Source organism: Chiloscyllium plagiosum, chromosome 36, assembly GCF_004010195.1.
Source record: "Chiloscyllium plagiosum isolate BGI_BamShark_2017 chromosome 36, ASM401019v2, whole genome shotgun sequence".
Lineage (NCBI taxonomy): Eukaryota > Metazoa > Chordata > Chondrichthyes > Orectolobiformes > Hemiscylliidae > Chiloscyllium > Chiloscyllium plagiosum.
Genome location: NC_057745.1, coordinates 6,059,150 through 6,079,188, shown reverse-complemented (window position 1 = coordinate 6,079,188; position 20,039 = coordinate 6,059,150). Strand labels below are relative to the sequence as shown.

The following is a 20,039-nucleotide window of genomic DNA, read 5'->3' as shown; positions in this document are numbered from 1 at the left end:
AAGCTTTCAAAAACAAAATTAAGGAAATAGTTTAGCTGCAGAAAAATAAAGATATTCTGTTAAAGTTTTCACCTTGCATTCATCAAAGAAATCCATAAGAAATGTCAACATAAACGGAAAAACAACCTCTTTACACTGTACACGAAGAGTGCTGGTTGGGTGCAAGTGTATTCTGATCAGCAAAGGTATTGCCTTGAAGAAAGCACTCGTGAATAACAACTGACAGTTAACGGTCAAAATTTAAATTCAAACAAGGGATGTTGATTCTGATTGGTTTATTTCTCTGGTCAGGGCTTTGATCAGAGAATGGTGATTACCTGTTTTCTTTGAACAATAGATGTAATTCCACAATTTCACATTTGCTAAATAATTCTAAGTGCTGACAACAAAAGTCAGAAGGTGATGAGTTTACCGTGTAGCACACTTGCTTAGACTGGAATCTAAACATTAAATCAGTGCTTTGCAGAAAGAAAGAATATGCACAATACTGCACCCATTTCAACTCAATCAACTCAACAAAGCAACTGACAGTCATTCCCTGGCTTTGACAAAATATGTATTTTTTGCAGCAATACTCAAGTTCTGCATTTGAAAATGACCACGGAAATTAATAATGAAACTTGAATTTAAAAAAAAAATTCAGAATGACAGTTTTAGTGTAAACTTACCAGTGCTTAGGGCTAATGCAGCTGCTGCAGAAAATCAGCTTTGGGTTTCACGACAAAAGAAAAATACTTGAACCTCAAAAGACAGCCATTATTTGATTGGTTGGAAAGTACTGTTAGGGACTAGGTGTAAATAATTTAGTACACTGCTGTCAACAGTTTTGCTTGGGGGGGGAATTGTTCTTAAAATGCATTGAAATATAGAAAATCATCCAAACAAAAATAAAACTTTAATGTCACTGAGGTAGCTGTAACATAACTTGGAGAGTGGCAACAAGGAATAAAATTTCAGCAGGATTCAAAAACAGCCAGCAGGAATGGAGTATAGGTGGAGTTTGAAACCTGACATCAAGTGGGAAAAAAAAGTGACATATGGAAAGAAATGATTAGCAAGCAGTTGGTAAGTAATTCTACATAATAATCTCTAGTTTACAGGCACTCCCTGAGTTGTGAATGGGCTCCATTTTGAACTTAGCTCAAGTCGATTTGTACACAACTCGGAACAATGTAAAGCAGCTGTTTTTAAGTACAGGAAATGTTCAGTTTTTAAAATTACTCCCACGTATGGGATCGCATTCATAAGTACAAGCATTTGTGAGTCAGAAGTTTGTAAAAATTAGGGATGCCTGCACAATAAACAGTCAGCAAAGTAAAGGCAAGTTAATCTAGCTTAGTGGAACGTGAATCCTATGATGTGGGGTCATGGCACTTTCAGTGGTCTCATTGAAAAAGGTGGAGAAAAATATCAGGAGATATTATTATTCACCTTTTGAGCAGTTAGGATTTTGACCTGGACCTTCTGACCCATATGTAGGGACATTACTACTATATCACAAGAGTTCAAAGTGCCCAGTTGACTAGAGATGTAATGTGTCACCAACTGAAAATTTAGCTCTGGATTTTACAACTTGAGCAATGGCTAGAGTCATTGACTGCATTCGCAGACTGAGAACTACAGGGTTTTCACATTTAATTAGCTGGTCACATTGAAGGTTAAGAAAGTACAGACAGGGAAGGAATGGGTGATTACCTGACAATCTAGGAGAGCTAGGTAGCCAGGCAGAAACCTGCATGTAGTTTCCACACTCATCTTTGATGAGTTCCATGAATTATTATACCACCAAGCCAAAAGTCAAATTGAAAATAAAATTACATTATTCGAAGTACATTTTCCAGCTGCAAATGAATGCATGCATCTGCCACTCTGCTGATCCTTCCATGTTCATTGTCCAGTTCCTTTACTCAGCCACTGAACGCTAATCTTCTAGTTGTTATACTATTCCCTGCTGGAATTCTCTGCAAAATGTCTATTTGCCACCGTCAGACTGATTTCAATGCCTTCTTCCCACAATACAAAGTAAAGCAAGAGTAAAGTATCACACATTTCTTTTGCAAATCAATTGCTTGTTTTCACAGTTGATCTACACAGACTGGAGAAAATAAACCAGCCTGTGTCTGTAACAAAGATGAGAAAAAGGTGTATATATAGTGCAGACAAATAATATTGGTAGCTGTAGCAGGACAAAAGTCATTTTGTTGCAGAGCTTTGAACACGACTCTACGCTGCAAATGCTAAACAGCCATCCATACAAAGACATCCAATACATTTAAATGACGTTCCTTTGAAATCTGGGGTTGTAGATATCAAACCTGATTTATGATTCCATGCACTGTTCAATTCAAATCCCTGCTCAGTTCTATCCTCAAATCCAAAATTTGCAGTATTGCAGTTTAGCACACAAATAGGAAATGAAGTAAACCGCAACACAAATTTATTTCAGATTTATGAAATTCAAATGAAACAACTGACGGAATTTCCAATTCCATCTTGGTGGCATGGTGGCTCAGTGGTTAATGCCAGGGACCCAGGTTTGATTCCATCCTTGTATAAACTCCACAGTCATCCATTATCCCAGTATCAGTGTGGGTTTCCTCCGTGTTCTTTGATTTCCTCCCACAGTCCAAAGACATGCAGGTTAGGTAGACTGGCGGTGATAAATTACTCAATGTCCGAGGATGTGGAAGGTAGGTGGATTAGCCATGGGAAATGCAGGGTTGCAGGTTTAGAGTCAGGAGGTGAGATGCTCTTTGGAGGGTCAGTGTGGACTCTATGGGCTGAATGGTCTGCTTCCACACAGTAGGGAATCTATTGTCTTCTTGAGGTTCTTCAGCTGAAAACATGAAGTGAATCTGGGGAAAATAACCTACAAATCCATGTGTTAATGTTTTTAAAAGATCAAAATTTTAATGCTTGAAGAAATTATGTTAGGTTACTGGTTATGTGTAGAAAACAATTAGCCATCAAGAGGTCCTTAATTTCGGTGCTTGTTGATTAGAAACCTGAAGATGGACCAGAAAAGGAAAATTCTTGCTTGTTTTCCTTTGAGATGTCTTCTGAAAGTTGCTCCTAATCACTTCGCTACCATCATAGTAGCTCATACCTTCCTACATACATTACATCTACAATAAAGTCACTTTTCTAAGTACAAATTGGTGTTAATGTCATAGAATCTCAAAAAGCACTTCACAAGATTACAAGAAAACAAAATGTAATGCTAAGCCACATAATGTGATATTAAGGCAGATGATATACGTTTTGGTCAGGGATAGATTTAGAGGATGAAAATGAGGGAGAAAAGCAGAGCTGTCTAGAATTTGAGAGCTTAGGGCCTTGGTAACTGAAAACACAGCAGCCAATGATGGAGTGATTTTTAAAAACAGGCTTTGGTACCCATTGGTAAGGCCAGCAATTATTGTCCATCCCAACTGCAGTTGAGAAGATGGTGGTCAGCCCCTTCGTAAACCACTGTAGTCTGTGTATTCAAAGATACTTTCATGATGTTGATAGATAAAAATTCTGGAATTCCACCTACCACTGATCAAAAAAATGATTCCATATTTCCAAGTCAGGACTGAGATTTCTAAACAGTGGCATTCTTAAGAATTGCTGTCTTTGTCTTTCTCAATGACAGAGGTCACAGGCTGGTGAGATTCTATGTTAAAAGATTAAATGGGAATATCTTTCTGAGCATTAAGATAATATTAAAGGGTTAAACTGCACTGCCTTTGGGTGGGGATGAGAGTCATGTAGGAATGCAAATAACTCCCACACCAATTAGGCAGTCACTTCCTGCTACTCCTCCTATTATTAATCAAATTAAATGATCATTCAATCTTTTTCATTCAGAAATTCTTTAAACAGCCATTCCCTGAAGCTAGGTGTGTTGCACCGGAGTTGTCTTGGGGAATCACCGAGTCAGGAAATCATCTGCATAATGGTTCCTCAGAATTAGAGCATTAACATTTGCATCATCTCAGAGGATAATCTCATCCTACCATTTTACCAGGGGTAACATGTGACTGTGAGGGAATGGCCGGGGGGTTGTCTTGAGTGGCATGTGACTATGGGGGAGTCAGAGTATCTACAAGCATGAACAACTGACCTGTATAAAGGGTATGTGTTTTCTTTATTCAGGGCCACATTTTGACTCAACTTCACATGCAGGGGGGGTCAAAGGGGTCATCTAGCTTGTACAAGCTTTAATAAACTTTAACTGTTTGTAGAAGTTGGTGTGTGCAAATTGCATCTAGGGTGTGAAACCTTGGGAAAAGAACCTAAGACATGGTGAATTGGCTGTACAGAGCATGAATGTTTAAACTAATGTATGGGATGTCAATCAAGCAGTTCTGCCCTTATTTGTACTGAGTTATGTGTTGTGGAGCTGCATACATACATCCTTTTGGAGAGATTCCCATGCACTCTTATCCTGGGCTGTGTTGATGACGGAAAGACTTTGTGGAGTCAAGAGGCAAGACATAAAATCAGAGAAGCTTAAGAGTCGATATATCTTGAATGACGTTGATTGGAAAAATGGGAATGGGTATGAAAGGCTTTGGGAGAGATCTGAAAGCAAACTTGAGAATTTAGAAACAAATATTTTGCTTAACTAGGACCCAATGTAAGTCAGTGAGTACAGATGGGTTAATGGGGAGAAAGTGAGGTCTGCAGACGCTGGAGATCAAAGCTGAAACTTTATTGCTGGAACAGCACAGCAGGTCAGGCAGCATCTAGGGAACAGAAGATTCGACGTTTCGGGCACAGGCCCTTCTTCAGGAATGTGCAGAGAGTGTTCAGCAGGAGAAGATAAAAGGTAGGGAGGAGGGACTGGGAGGGGTTGGAGTGTTCCCAGTCGGAAGATAAGACGCTCCTCCTCCGACCGTCGGTTTGTTGTGGTTTGGCGGTGGATGAGTCCAATGGCCTGCATATCCTCGGTGGAGTGGGGGGGGGAGTTGAAATGCTGTGCCACAGGTTGGTTGGGTTGGTTCGTCCGGGTGGCCCAGAGGTGCTCTCTGAATCGCTCCGCAAGTAGGCGGTCTGTCTCCCCAATATAGAGGAGGCCACACCGGTTGCAGCGGATGCAGTAGATGATGTGGGTGGAGGTGCAGGTGAATCTGTGGCGGATATGGAAGTTTCCCTTGGGGCCTTGGAGAGAAGTGAGGGGGGAGGTGTGGGCGCAAGTGTTGCACCTCCTGCGGTTGCAAGGGAAGGTGCCGGGAGTGGAGGTTGGGTCGGTGGGGGATGTGGGTCTGTCAAGGGAGTCGCGGTGGGAGTGGTCTCTACGGCAGGCTGATAGGGGAGGGGAGGGGAATATATCCTTGGTGCTGGGGTCTGTTTGGAGGTGGCGGAGGTGACGGCGGATGATGCGCTGTACATGGAGATTGGTGGGGTGGTAGGTGAGGACCAGTGGGGTTCTGTCCTGGTGGCGGTTGGAGGGGCGGGGCTCAAGGGCGGAGGAGCGGGAAGTGGAGGAGATGCGGTGGAGGGCATCGTTGATCACGTTGGGGGGGAAATTGCGGTCCTTGAAGAAGGAGGCCGTCTGTGTTGTGCGTATTTTGAACTGGTCCTCCTGGGAGCAGATGCGGCGGAGACGAAGGAATTGGGAGAATGGGATGGCGTTTTTACAGGGGGCGGGGTGGGAGGAGGTGTAGTCCAGGTAGCTGTGGGAGTCGGTCGGTTTGTAGTAGATGGGACCTAGCATTAGTTAAGGTGAACAAATTTATAGAGGGTAGAACATAGGAAGTCAGCCAGATCTGTTGGAACTGTCAAGTCTGGAGGTAACAAAGGCATGCTTATTAGTACAGATAGCAACAGATATGTTAATGATATGGACAAGGTTCATTGATAGGACAGGAGGTAGAAATAAGCAGACTGGAGGCCTGTGACTAGTGATGTTCCACAGGGATTGGTGCTGGGTCCACTGTTGTTTGTCATTTACATAAACAATTTGGATGAGAATACAGGAATAGTTAGTCAGTCTGCAGATGATGTTAAAATTGGTGGTATAGTAGACAATGAGGAAAGTTATCTAAGATTACAAAGGGATCTTGCTCAGTTAGGTCAATGGGTGGCAGATGAAGTTTAAATTTAAATAAATGCGAAGTGTTGAATTTTGCTAAGACAGACAAGGGTAGGGTTCACATTGAGTGGTAGGGTCCTGGGAGTGTTGTAGAACAGAAACTTATGGATTCAGGTACATAGTTCATTGTGTCTACCAGTGGCACAACTTTCAGTGATAAAAAAAAAGGTATTTAACATGCTTGGCGTCATTGCTCAGACCATTAAGCATAAGAGGAGAAAGTGAGGGCTGCAGATGCTGGAGATCAGAGCTGAAAATGTGTTGCTGGAAAAGCGCAGCAGGTCAGGCAGCATCCAAGGAACAGGAGAATCGACGTTTCGGGCACAAGCTCTTCTTCTTCCTGAAGAAGGGCTTGTGCCCTAAACGTCGATTCTCCTGTTCCTTGGATGCTGCCTGACCTGCTGCACTTTTCCAGCAACACATTTTCAGCATTAAACTTAAGAGTTGGGATCTCAGGCGGAGATTGTACAGGGCATTGGTGAGGCCATGTTTGGAGTACTGTGTACAGTTCTGGTTGCCCTGACTAGGAAGGATTAGAGGGGGTGCAAAAACGATTTACAAGAATGTTACCGCAACTAGAGAGTTTGAGTTATAAGGAGAGGCTGGATAAGCTGGGACTTTTTTTTTCCCACTAGAGTGTAGGAGGTGGAGGGGTGACCTTATAGAGATTTATAAAATCATGAAAGGCACAGATAAGTGGAATAGCCAAGGGTCTTTTTCCTAGGGTTGGTGAGTTCAAAACTAATGTGACAGGAGAAAGATTTAGAAGGGACCTGAGGGGAACTTTTTCCACACAGAGTGGTTTGTATATGGAATGAACTGCCAGAGGAAGTGATAGATGCAAGTATAGTTACAATATTTAGAATTAACATCTGGGCAGGTACATGAATAGGAAAAGTTTAGGAGGGATATGGGCCAAAACGAGGCAAATGGGACTAGTTTAGTTTAGGAAACTTGGTAGGCATGGATGAGTTGGACTGAAGGGTACGATTCCGTTCTGTATGACTGTATTACTCTTTGACAAAGTGTAGCCAGCAGTCCAGAGGTCAAACATGATACCAGCTTGCAAACAATAGTAGTTCAACCAGAGGGAGGGATGGAGTTGGTGGCTAAGAAATGAAATTTACGGCAGGAACTGAAAACAATAGTTTTAGCACTCTCAATATGCCTCAAACAAAGCCACTTGGCACTGCCCCCACTCCTCACTCAAAATATTGATTGCAATATAAAAATCATTTCAACTAGAAAATGTAATTGCAGATTTCCTGTCAGCAGAATTTATTGTTGATCAGGTTTATAAAAATTTAGTACAATTTAACTTTTCTACCTAATATTCAGCACTTTCATGACAGATGCAAAACTCAAGTTCTGTATTCATTCATGGATGTGGGCATCACTGGCTAGGCTAAACTGTATTGCTTGTTCCTAATTACCAAGATGTACTTAAGCATTAAACAAATTACTGTGAGCCTGGAGTCACATGTAAACCAGACCAGGTAGGAATAGCAGATTTCCTTCCCTAAATGTCAGTGAACCAGAGGAGGTTTCATGACAATGAACAGCCGTTACCTGGTCATCATTAGGCTACCTTGTATTCTAAAATTTAACTGAATTCAAAATTTACCATCAGCTCCAGTGGGATTCGAACACGCCCAGAACATTAGTTTGGGATTCTGTTTTACTAGTCCAATGACTTTACAACTATACTACTACTTTACACTGCATAGTATTGCAGAACCTTGCAGTTAAAAAAGGAGATTTAGCATTGGGTATGAATGTAACAGATTTGCCTCAGATAGCAGCGAGGGCATTTAATTTACACCACAGAACATCATTTAAAATTCAGGTGTAGTTACAAATATACAGAATTCTTCCGAGAATGCACGTCAGCATCTCAAATGTACATTTATATCTATTTAATCAAATTCAGCAGATATGCACCAGAAGAACTGACACGTACAGAACATTAACCACTAGCATTACAGCAAGCATTTTTGTAAAAAAAAGTACACTGGAGAAGGACAGTACACACAGAAGACAGTGAGCATTTAAAAACAAACTACTCTGAGGAAACAAATACTTCCAATGAGTGCATTACATTTACTAATTTGCACTGTTTGATAGGGAGTTGGACATTCGAAGAAAAATAATAAAATTTACAAGCAAAGCATGAAAACAGCATAATAAGATGAGCCAAATGATAAAAATATCAAAATAATCAAATAACTGCAGAAGTCATTAAACCCAAATGCAGGCCTCAAAAGATCATATTTTTAAAAGTTTTAAACAAGCTTCAAATTTAAAAGTTTCAAAACAAACATTCAATTGCAGGTCAAGCCAACCATTAGCTGTTTAGCTATTCCTAGAGTTCCACTGCTCAGATCTGGCTACCTGCACATACTTTCAAGTTTTTAGGACTGAACATCTAGATACTGTGGTATTACAGTAAATGCAAAATTTTTAAAGTCTTGATCTGTACTCTTGCTACTCAGTACCATTAGGTTTTGATGAATTCCCTGTTCAAAGTATGTAATCATATATTAGGCAGCCCAATGTCAAATTTATCATTTGGGAGTATGTTACTGCAGTGGCAACATACACTTTTATAAGCATATTGTAACCTGTTGTTGGTAATCTTCAACTTTCTTTCCAACATATGGCTGACCAAAAAAACACTCACTCTTACTGCCTGCCATTACCATTGTAGAAGAATTTGCAGGATGATAAAAAAAATCAACCTGTTTGGTCACATTGTGAACATACTTTCCTTGGTTAACAGGTCCTGGGAAGGGACTCAAACCCAGAGCTTTTTATGCAGCAAGGAGGATACTAGCCACTTCACCACGAGACCACATTCCCTTTGCCGCATTACGCTTTCTAATGTGCCGCTGTCAACATCACAGAAGTTGGCAGAATTTTACACTTTTCATACCAGCATTCTTTGAATTGCCTGTTACTTTCTTTAGGCTCACATTCACTACGATATATGCTCATACTCATTATTCATTTAACCAGAGGACACAGCTTAAAAATATGGGGTAGACCATTTAGGACAGAGATGAGGAGAAACTTCTTCACCCAGAGAGTGGTGGCTATGTGGAATGCTCTGCCCTAGAGGGCAGTGGAGGCCCAGTCTCTGGATTCATTTAAGAAAGAGTTGGATACAGCTCTCAAGGATAGTGGAATCAAGGGTTATGGAGATAAGGCAGACAGGATACTGATTAAGGATGATCAGCCATGATCATATTGAATGGCAGGCTCAAAGGGCAGAATGGCCTACTCCTGCACCTATTGTCTATAACAGGCAATCCAAGGTGGATTTGTTTTGAAAGTGAACATTCAAAAACTTTCAACCTTTGGAGTTGCAGAGAAAGAATCTGAATAACAGGTCTTTAAGCAAACCTGAAAGATTATTGACAATCTGTACTCACTTTCTACATATTCACACTACTCCTTATTCTGTCTGTAGTTCCCATAATGCCATCAAACACTTGCTATTCTGCCACAGAACTCAAATCTCCCAATGCAGAAACGCAAGCAAGCACAAAAAAAAAGCCTCAGTTTCATCTCTGGAATGTCATTACTTGAAAATAAAAAAAAGTTATTTTATACCAAAAAAAAAATTCAGTCTGTGGCAAAATCTAGAGAATGCAGCAATTTCGATTGAACTGCAAAAACAAACTTTTGATTAGCATGACATCAATTAGAACAAGATCAGACACAATTGGTTTATGAAATTAAGCAGCATCTTAAAATGTTGAATCCTTATCACACCATCTACTAATTCTTTTGCCTCCCCAGACTCATAACTGAAAATTCTCAAGTGTACACATTATCAATATGACTTGACATTAAACTCCAAATGTGCCAGAGTCTACTGGCAACTTTCACTTCCAACTTCTTAGCATGCCATATATAACACGAAGTCAGTTTTATTTTAAGCAAAAATTAAAATTTTCCAAGCTGTTCTTACACAGCAATACATGAAAAGATTCTAGAGCCAAAATACTAATTTACAACTGCTGTCCTACTGACCAATGATTCTTAACCCTGCATTGCAAATTCCTTCATGCATGCCACAACTATATATCCCAGTTGTTCTATTCACAACTGACTTGCAGTGCAGCATCAACTCCACTACACACAGTAGGCTACGGCCATCACATCTTTATGCATTCATCGGACTTGTCTCAACTTGTGACCTTTTATAAAAGCTCAAAGCATATTTTGTTGACAACACCTTCAGTCATTTTTTCTAAATCTCCTGCCTCACCTCTAATTTTATCTCCATTATTCCCTCCTGACAACAGCTTTGAAACATCTCTTCACATGGAAAGCATCACTTCAATGCAAGGGGCCTAAGAGGGAAGACAGATTAACTCAGGGGATGGTTAGGAACATGGGACTGGGATATCATAGCAATTACAGAAACATGGCTCAGGGATGGGCAGGACTGGCAGCTTAATAGTCCAGGATACAAATGCTACTGGAAGGATAGAAAGGGAGGCAAGAGAGGATGAGTAGTGGCATTTTTGATAAGGATAGCATTACAGCTGTGCTGAGGGAGGATATTCCTGGAAATACATCCAGGGAAGTTATTTGGGTGAAACTGAGGTATAAGAAAGGGATGGTCACCTTATTGGGATCGTATTATAGACCCCCTAATAGTCAGAGGAAAATTGAGAAACATACTTGTAAGGAGATCTCAGCTATCTGTACGAATAATGGGATGGTTGTGGTAAGGGATTTTAACTTTCCAAACATAAACTGGGACTGCCATGGTGTTAAGGGTTTAGATAGAAAGGAATTTGTTAAGTGTGTACAAGACAATTTTCTGATTCAGTATGTGGATGTACCTACTAGAGAAGGTGCAAAACTTGGCCTATTCTTGGTAAACAAGGCAGGGCAGGTGACTTAAGTATCTGTGGGGGAGCACTTTGGGGCCAGCGACCATAATTCTACTAGATTTAAAATAGTGATGGAAAAGGATAGACCAGATCTAACAGTTGAAATTTTAAAAATTGGAGAAAGGCCAATTTTGACGGTATTAGGCAAGAACTTTCAAAAGGTGATTGGAGGCAGATGTTCGCAGGTAAAGGGACGGCTGGAAAATGGGATGCCTTCAGAAATGAGATAATGAGAATCCAGAGAAAATATATTCCTGTCAGGGTGAAAGAAAAGGCTGGTAGGTATAGGGAATGCTGGATGACTAAAGAAATTGAGGGTTTGGTTAAGAAAAAGAAGGAAGCATATGTAAGGTATAGAGAGGATAGATCGAGTGAATCCTTAGTAGGAGTATACTTAAGAGGGAAATCAGGAGGGCAAAAAGGGGACATGAGATAGCTTTGGCAAATAGAATTAAGGAAAATCCAAAGGGTTTTTACAAACACATTAACAAAAGGGTAACTAGGGAGAGAATAGGGCCCTTCAAAGATCAGCAAAGCGGCCTTTGTGTGGAGTCACAGAAAATGTGGAAGATACTAAACAAGTGTTTTGCATCAATATTTACAGTGGAAAAGGATATGGAAGATATAGACTGTAGGGAAATAGATGGTGACACCTTGCAAAATGTCCATATTACAGAGGAGGAAGTGCTGGATGTCTTGAAACACAAAGGTGGATAAACCACAGAACCTGATCAAGCGTACCCTAGAACCCTGTGGGAAGCTAGAGAAGCGATTGCTGGGCCTCTTACTGAGATATTTGTATCATCGATAATCACGGGTGCCGGAAGACTGGAGGTTGACTAACGTGGTGTCACTGTTTAAGAAAAGTGGTAAGGACAAGCCAGGGAACTATAGACCAGTGAGCATGACGTCGATGGTGAGCAAGTTGTTCGAGGGAATCCTGAGGGACAGGATGTTTATGTATTTGAAAAGGCAAGGACTGATTAAGGATAGTCAACATGGCTTTGCACGTGGGAAAACTTGAAGAAGTAACAAAGAGGATTGATGAGGGCAGAGCAGTAGACATGATCTATATGGACTTCAGTATAGCATTCGACAAGGTTCCCCATGGGAGACCGATTAGCAAGGTTAGGTCTCACAGAATACAGGGAGAACTAGACATTTGGATACAGAACTGGCTCAAAAGGTAGAAGAAAGAGGTTGGTGGTGGAAGGCTGTTTTTCAGACTGGAGGCCTGTGACTAGTGGAGGCCACAAGGATCAGTGCTGGATCCACTACATAAATGATTTGGATGCGAGCATAAGAGGTATAGTTGGTAAGTTTGCAGATGACACCAAAATTGGAGGTGTACTGGACAGCCAAGAGGGTTACCTCAGATTACAACGGGATCTTGACCAGATGGGCTGAGAAGTGGCAGATGGAGTTTAATTCAGATAAACGCAAGGTGCTGCATTTTGCAAATCTTAACAGGACTTATACACTTAATGGTAAGGTCCTAGGGAGCATTGCTGAACAAAGAGACCTTGGAGTGCAGGTAGATAGGAGTGAAGAAGGCGAATGGTATGCTTTCCTTTAATGGTAAGAGTATTGAGTACAAGAGTTGGGAAGTCATGTTGCAGCTGTACAGGACATTGGTGAGGCCACTGTTGGAATACTGCATGCAATTCTGGTCTCCTGTCGGAAAGATGTTGTGAAACTTGAAAGGGTTCAGAAAAGATTTACGAGGATGTTGCCAGGGTTGGAGGATTTGAGCTATAGGGAGAGGCTGAACAGGCTAGGGCTGTTTTCACTGGAGCATCGGAGGCTGAGGGGTGATCTTATAGAGGTTTACAAAATTATGAGGGGCATGGATAGGGTAAATAGGTAAAGTCTTTTCCCTGGGGTCTGGGGGTCCAGAACTAGAGGGCATAGGTTTAGGGTGAGAGGGGAAGGATATAAAAGAGACCTAAGGGACAACTTTTTCACGCAGAGGGTGGTGTATGGAATAAGCTGCCAGAGGAAGTAGTGGGGGCTGGTACAATTGCAACATTTAAGAGGCATTTGGATGTGTATATGAATAGGAAGGGTTTGGAGGGATATGGGCCAGGTGCTGGCAGGTGGGACTAGATTGGGTTGGGATATCTGGTCGACACAGACAGGTTGGACCGAAGGGTCTGTTTCCATGCTGTACATCTCTATGACTCAATGTAAATAAAGTGTTATAATTAGTATATACTGTTTGAAGTCTACATGCAAATGATATTTTAAGTGCTCATATGTGGTCCTTGGTCAATGGTACCTTCTTTACCCATGCTGCACCATATTTTATATAACAGAATTGTCCACCAATTTGAAGGTCAGGGAGATGACAACTTACACACTACAATCTGGAGTTCCAGGAGTTTGACCCAGCAATACTATCCAGATGAAGAGAGGCTTGCAAGGGAACTTGCAGTGGTGGTGTTCCCATATGTGCATTGCCCTTTTAGATGGTGGTGGTTGTGGATTTGGAAGGCACGAAGGAGCCTTGGCAAATTTCTGCAGTGTATTTTGTAGCTATTATTACACACAACTGCTGAGAGGTGGCAGTGATGGAGAGAGTGAGCAAATGTTTGTAGATGCCGTGCTAATCAAGCAGTTGCACTCTCTTGGACAGTATCAAGCTTTTTGAGTGTTGTTAGAGCTGCACTTATCTCGGCAAATGGGGAGCATTCCTAATATGTACTGTATAGATGGTCGACAAGCTTTGAGAAGTCAGAAGGCGAATTACTCACCCCAAGATTCCTGGACTCTGACTTGCTTGTGCAGTATTTTATACAACTAATGCAGTTCAGTATCTGGGCAATGGTAACCCCTAGGACGTTGATTGTAGGGAATTTAGTGATGATAATGATGATGCCAGTGAATGTCATGGGGTGATGGTGGAGTCACAGTCATTGCCCAGCGCTTCTGTGGAATGAATGTTATTTGTCATTTAGAGTCATAGAGTCTTAGAGAGGTACAGCATAGAAAGAGACTTTTCGGTCCAACTCAATGCTGACCAGATAGCCTAAATTAACCTCGTCCCAACTGCCAGCATTTGTCCAATATCCCTCCCTATTCGTATACCCATCCAGATTCTTCTTAAAAAATGTTGTTATTGTACCAGCCGCCACCATTTCCTCTTGTTGTTCATTCCATACATGCACCGTCCTTTGCATGAAAAAGTTACCCCTTAGGTCCCTTTTATATCTTTCCCCTCTCACCATAAACCTATGACCTCTACTTTTGGAGTCTCCCACCCCAGGCAAAAAGACCTTGGCTATTCATCCTATCCATGCCGCTCATGATTTTACAAACCTCTAAAAGTCATCTTTCAGCCTCAAACATTCCAGAAAAAACAGCCCCAGCCTATTCAGCTTCTCCATGTAGCTCAAACCCTCCAACCCTTGCAACATCCTTGTAAATCTTTTCTAAACCTAAGCCCGAATAATATCCAGGTCTTGTTGCATTGAGGCTTGGACTGCTTCAGTTAATTTACCAGTTTCTTCTGTCATGGAAAGATCAGCCAGAGGTAAACCAAAGTTGAATGACAGGAGTTGCAATATTCTGTTCAATGTTGCACTTCTAATCCATTTACATAGCTCACTCTAGCATCAGTGAAAAAAATCTAACATTGAGTAATTTAAATCATAAGCCCTAACATTTAAATGAAAAATAAAATATAGTGTATAAAATATGGTATACATTCCTGATTTGCCTTCATCACTGCTCTAACATAAGCTGAAATAAGTTAATGGTTTTTAGATAAATTTCACTGGCACTACAGAGCATTGTCATGTTGGGGAAAAATATTACAATATTCACCTGTGTCACCTTACTACAAGCTTCAAAAAAAGGTTTAATTTAATAAATACTGCAGCATTATTGAATGCACATTTTATATGGATGCAATTCTAAACCCTCATGTATTATCTCCAACTTATATAGAAGTACATTAATTGATGAATGCATAGGCTGGATTTAAAAAAAGGTAACTAGTTATTTCTTTGGAGCTAATCTAAAACCACACTTGTTGCTAATTACAAGATTTTCAATATTTGTAAATATTAAACAGTCAATTAATCAATCACTTTGCAATTAGGATAAATATGTTTGAACATTTGACAAATTGGAAGGTGGCCTTTTCTTTGTAAGAAATGAAGCGTCTCTCCAAAAACATAATATTATACTCTACCACCACTACCACTACCACAACCACAACAACATAAAGTGAGTATTTGACAAGCTCCATACATCCAAGAAAGAAATAGCATTTTTTTTTTTAAACAAAATGAAATGCCTGATTGTTGGACAGCTGATATTTCAATATCAGCCTCGAATTCTATCTTTGTACCTCTAACCCCTGAACCATTTTAATTACTGGAATGTATAAGTGACATCATTTTGGAAGCATAACCCTAGATTTAATATATTTATATCCAATAACACTGCTGGGAAAGTTACACATGGAAATAATTTAAGCATGCCTAATTGTTGTTGTATTTCAAATTGAATTCTTTGTGATTGCAACCAGAAAATATTTCAGCCTGTGAAGTCTAAGTAGCTACATATTATTTCTACTAAAGCTACAGTATATTGGAAGCTCTAACAGGCTCGAGTAGATTGAAGGTTTTTTAGGCTCTTGGAATAGTGCTGTGTTCTCAGATCAACTTAAAAAAGCAAGTATAAATCATGATAAACTTTGCCCAAAGGAAACATTCCACATACAAGCCTGCATAATTCAATACAACATTCTGTTGTGTCATCTGACTTAATCTGTTAGCAAAAACTAATATTCAAAATAATAAAAGATGGCTAACAGAATTCAAAGATGGGTACAAATCAACAGTATGCATTCTCAGAGATCAACGTATTTGGATCAATCTGAAGTTATTTAATTTGAATTATTAAAAATCCAACTACAGTTTCACAAAAGCAACAAATTTTTTTTTTTAAATTCTGTATTTGGTACAGAGCAGTCCTCAAAATGTTGTTGAAATACTTACTGTTAAACCTATAAGATACCCTGAAACTAATTTAGGCTCAATAATCCAACATTCCCTAACTATACCATCGTTTTTCAAATATGTACCATTATTTACCCAGACCAAAGGGCCTGTTTCCATACTGTACATCTCTATGACTCTAAATAGAATGAACGGGATCAGTCTGCCCCAACTACTTTGGGCATGAAAAAGGTGCATTACTACAATTTACGTGTGCAAAATATCTGTCGTACAAATAGAAATCATAACATTGGAAGAGAATGTTAGAATGCACCAAACCTCTGAAGCAAAGTTCAGCAACAAATCATACATTTATACACAACTTTAATAGGAGAAAATACTAGGCAAAGGGTTATTCACCTCAGTATTACCACTCCTATTGGGCTGAGAGCAAAATAATCAAAATAATGTAGGCTTCAGTTCACTCTGTCTCTAATTGGATAAGCTAATTAAGAGACATAGTGGAAAGGGGCAGTACTTTCAGAAGCTGCATCAATAGTCATTCATTGACAATAGATTGAGGTTAACAAAGAAAAAGTATTTCACAAAATTGATGCTTTCAAATACCTGACTACAAGCAGATACTATAGAAGTTAGCCACGAAATGTAATTTTTAAACAAACAAATCTTCATGTCCCATTCCATTTTCAAAAGACATTCATTACAGACTTGATTTGTCTACAAGTACAAATTGCATGACACCATTCCAACAGAAGTAAAACAGTTCTTCCTAGGTTAAAAGGATTTGACTGCTCAATTAATTTGTGACATACACAAGTGAGTTTTTCGAAAACAAAGATACCCGTCACAGGGTGTGATGGGGAAGTCCAGTATTTATTACCATTAAATCAACACACCAGTGTCTACACACCAAAATAACTGGCAGTGAAACACTTCTCTAACTTCCAAATGACATAAAAACACACACTAGTGAAATGTTTTACTGACTTGTTACTTTAGAAAAGTCTAGAAAGCATAATGTATGATGAATTGATTAGTCATTCAATTATAGTAGAAAAACAAAAAAAGTAAATCTAAATAATGCCCACCTAATGGAGAACAAGGATCTGGTACAGATTGTGGGGAGAGGGATTTGTAAGGGAAGAAGAAAAATACTTTTTTTAAAATTGAACATCCAATTTAGCTTGGAGATATTTAGAAACCTGCAAATGTCACAAAAGCATAGACTCGCTCCTAATCTTATCCAGTCAGGAAGTAAATTAGATACTAAAATTTTTACAGAATAAAGGGAGAAACCTTGCGTCAAGCTCTCATGCTGACTCACACTAGACCCATGCATATCGGAGGTAAATCAAAAGCTTAAAAAGAAAGATGACAGAGGAACTGATGGCGTGGTAGCCTTTGGATTAAAGCACTAGATTAGTCGCCCAAAGATCAAAATTCAAGCTGCACTGTGGTAAAACAATGTGTTAAGGAACCATCCATTTCCCTCACTAAACTTCCTTCAGATAGGGACAGTGCTAACCCTACATTCAAGTACAGTGTCCTTAAGGCAAATATGGCCTTTAGTGCTTCAGGCTCAACCACACCCCAAGAACAAATAACTGAATAAATACAGAGTGCAAGTGCCAACAGGCTCAATTTTATTTTCATAAGAATCTGTCCACACGCGGTGCTCGATTCATTTCTTCCCAAACTTTGTTTCAGGCTTGCATAAAGATAAATGTTAAAAAACAAACAAAATTCTGCAAAATCATAGAAGGAAAAAAAATCATGCTTTTAATTCACTTATTTAAAAAGCTTTCTTGCAATAGAAATATTGAAGTGTGATTGATTGATTGTTATCTTAGTTTGTTATTAAGATTTGCACTCATAATATCAAGCACAGCTTTCTAATTTCAATAAATTAACATATATTTGTTTATACAATAAATGATCTAGATTTTAAAAAAGTATTTGCAAAAATCCAATGATCACATTTATGAAATAAACGTAGGCCACAGAACATTTCAGACAAGGGCAACCAAACATTTGTTGTTTGGTATTAGTTAGAGAAACAGACTGAAGACAAATGATCCAAACAATATCTCACATATCATGCAATCCATTCAAAGCTTTATTTATTTTAAAAAGCATTGGAATGCTTATAGAAAGTGTGTTGTTTTCAAATAACTGTGATAAAGAATCGTCAATACATATGCTGCCGCAGGATGAGAGGAAACTGAAAATAGATCAATGCGTTATATATTAGGCTTCACAATAAATTGACAGCTTCCCTGTTGCACTGATATTGAATGTGATACAATGAACAGATAAAGCAAAGTCACTTATTAAAAAAAAACATACATCTGATTATTATCTGATATGAAAAATGGATATTGTCTTCCTACTTACACCCACTAAAGCAAATAAATACACATGCATTTACAAATTAAAAATCAGAATAACACAGACTATGAAGGGGCACCAGTAAGATTTATCATCTTTTCCCATGAAAAAGTTCAGAATGAAAGTTGAAACCTTGATACTTCTCTAGTCAAGTTGATGTTAAGAGGCATCTAACCTGAACTGAACAGTCATCACAGATCCTTCACAAACCACATTACAGTTGTCCAGTAACAACTTTGTGCAGCGTTATCCAGAAGCATGTTCAACAGCAACACACTTCAAGAGAAAAGTGCACCTAAGCAAACATGATCAAATGTTGTGACAACCTTCTTCCCCGCTTCTCCTAACTTACCATCACAAATTGCTCCCACCACCAGTGAAAGCTGCAAATCAACATGTACCACATCTCATCTTAATGTACTTTAAAAAGACAAACCAAATTGCAATAAAACTGTAAAATCAAAGGACTGAATTTTACTTCTGTTTTTGGCATTTCTTAGTTGGATATTGTAGAAATAAAATTTCACACACATCTATTTACACTTAATTGAAATGCTAATGTCATTAGACAGAATTATGCTAACATGTTTCAAACTCCTGCTGAATTAATACACAATTTTAAATAAAGCAAAACAAAACTGGACAGTAACTGACTACCCATATTTTAAATTCATAGATAGATTGCAGGACTTGTCCGGGAGTTGCACAAAACAATATAAAACCATGGGATGAATACTGTGCCTCTTCAATATACTGTACTGCATTTCAAAATTCTATCAAAAACCTCACATTTTCAAATCAGGTTTGGTAATATTCGAGTTCAGCCTTTTGCTCATTTTAATTTTTACCTCAATAGATTTTCAAAGATGCTTAGCAAACATCAGACGAGATTAAACAAGAGAGAGAGAGAGAGAATGTAAAGTTAGCATTTAATAAATAAATTATACTAGATTAGAGAACTTTCACTAACAAAATAAAATTTCTAATCTCATGGAGTAGCATCGATTTGCGTACCTGTTACATTCTCACTAAATGCTAGCCCAATAATTTTCCGTACGATGTCCAATTTGAGATTTTGGTATTCCATACGCACCATCTTTAAAAAAAAGATCTAATTCTACTACATGAGATAAAGCAAGCATCGCAGTAAAATACACACAAGGTATTTTATGAAGGAAAGGGGAAAACAGAAAGAAAGAAAATTACCAGAGGGCGCATTCTCAACTACTGATGTGCCAAAAACTGATTATCTCGATTGAACAAAAAACCCAAACGCCTTACATTTCAATCCCACAGAAGGCGTTCAGTCATCACAACAGAGGCACTGATTTTGACACCAGAAGGTTTGTTGTACTTCAGTTCTTTTTCCCCAACCTCCGGTCTACTATTATTTCCTGCAAATGTAACATTTTCAGGAGTGCAAGAAACACGTACGCAGGCGAGCACACAGTGTGAAGGAAGAGAAATAATAGAGATCAATCAGTACAACGCTCCTAACTCTGCACGGGAACACCTTACCGGTGAAAAAGCAGGCAGGAGCACCGCTCACCAACTACATCCCCGGGCAGTCAGACACCCGGAAGGAGGTGGGGTGGTGAGGAGGGAGCACGCATGCGCACCTGATTCAGCCTGTGATTTACACGTGAATCGACCAATCAGCAGCCGGAGGCGAACACCGCCCCCTTGGAACCGGCC

The 20,039-nt window shown here is 39.5% G+C and overlaps 1 protein-coding gene across 5 annotated transcripts in view; it reads right to left on the bottom strand.

Moving 5' to 3' along the window:
• Nucleotides 1–20,039, bottom strand: part of LOC122540910 (D-glucuronyl C5-epimerase-like) — a 97,771-nt gene that overhangs the window by 77,228 nt on the left and 504 nt on the right. For 2 of the 5 annotated variants that reach the window (XM_043677195.1, XM_043677198.1), the window contains exon 2: nt 19,359–19,440. The exons of 1 other annotated variant lie outside the window; for it this stretch is intronic. The gene's annotated coding sequence lies outside the window, so the exon portion shown is untranslated. Of the gene's footprint in view, nt 1–13,742; nt 13,918–19,358; nt 19,441–19,625; nt 19,846–20,039 lie in introns of those variants that run through there. 2 more of the 5 variants (XM_043677194.1, XM_043677196.1) reach the window with 2 other exon arrangements.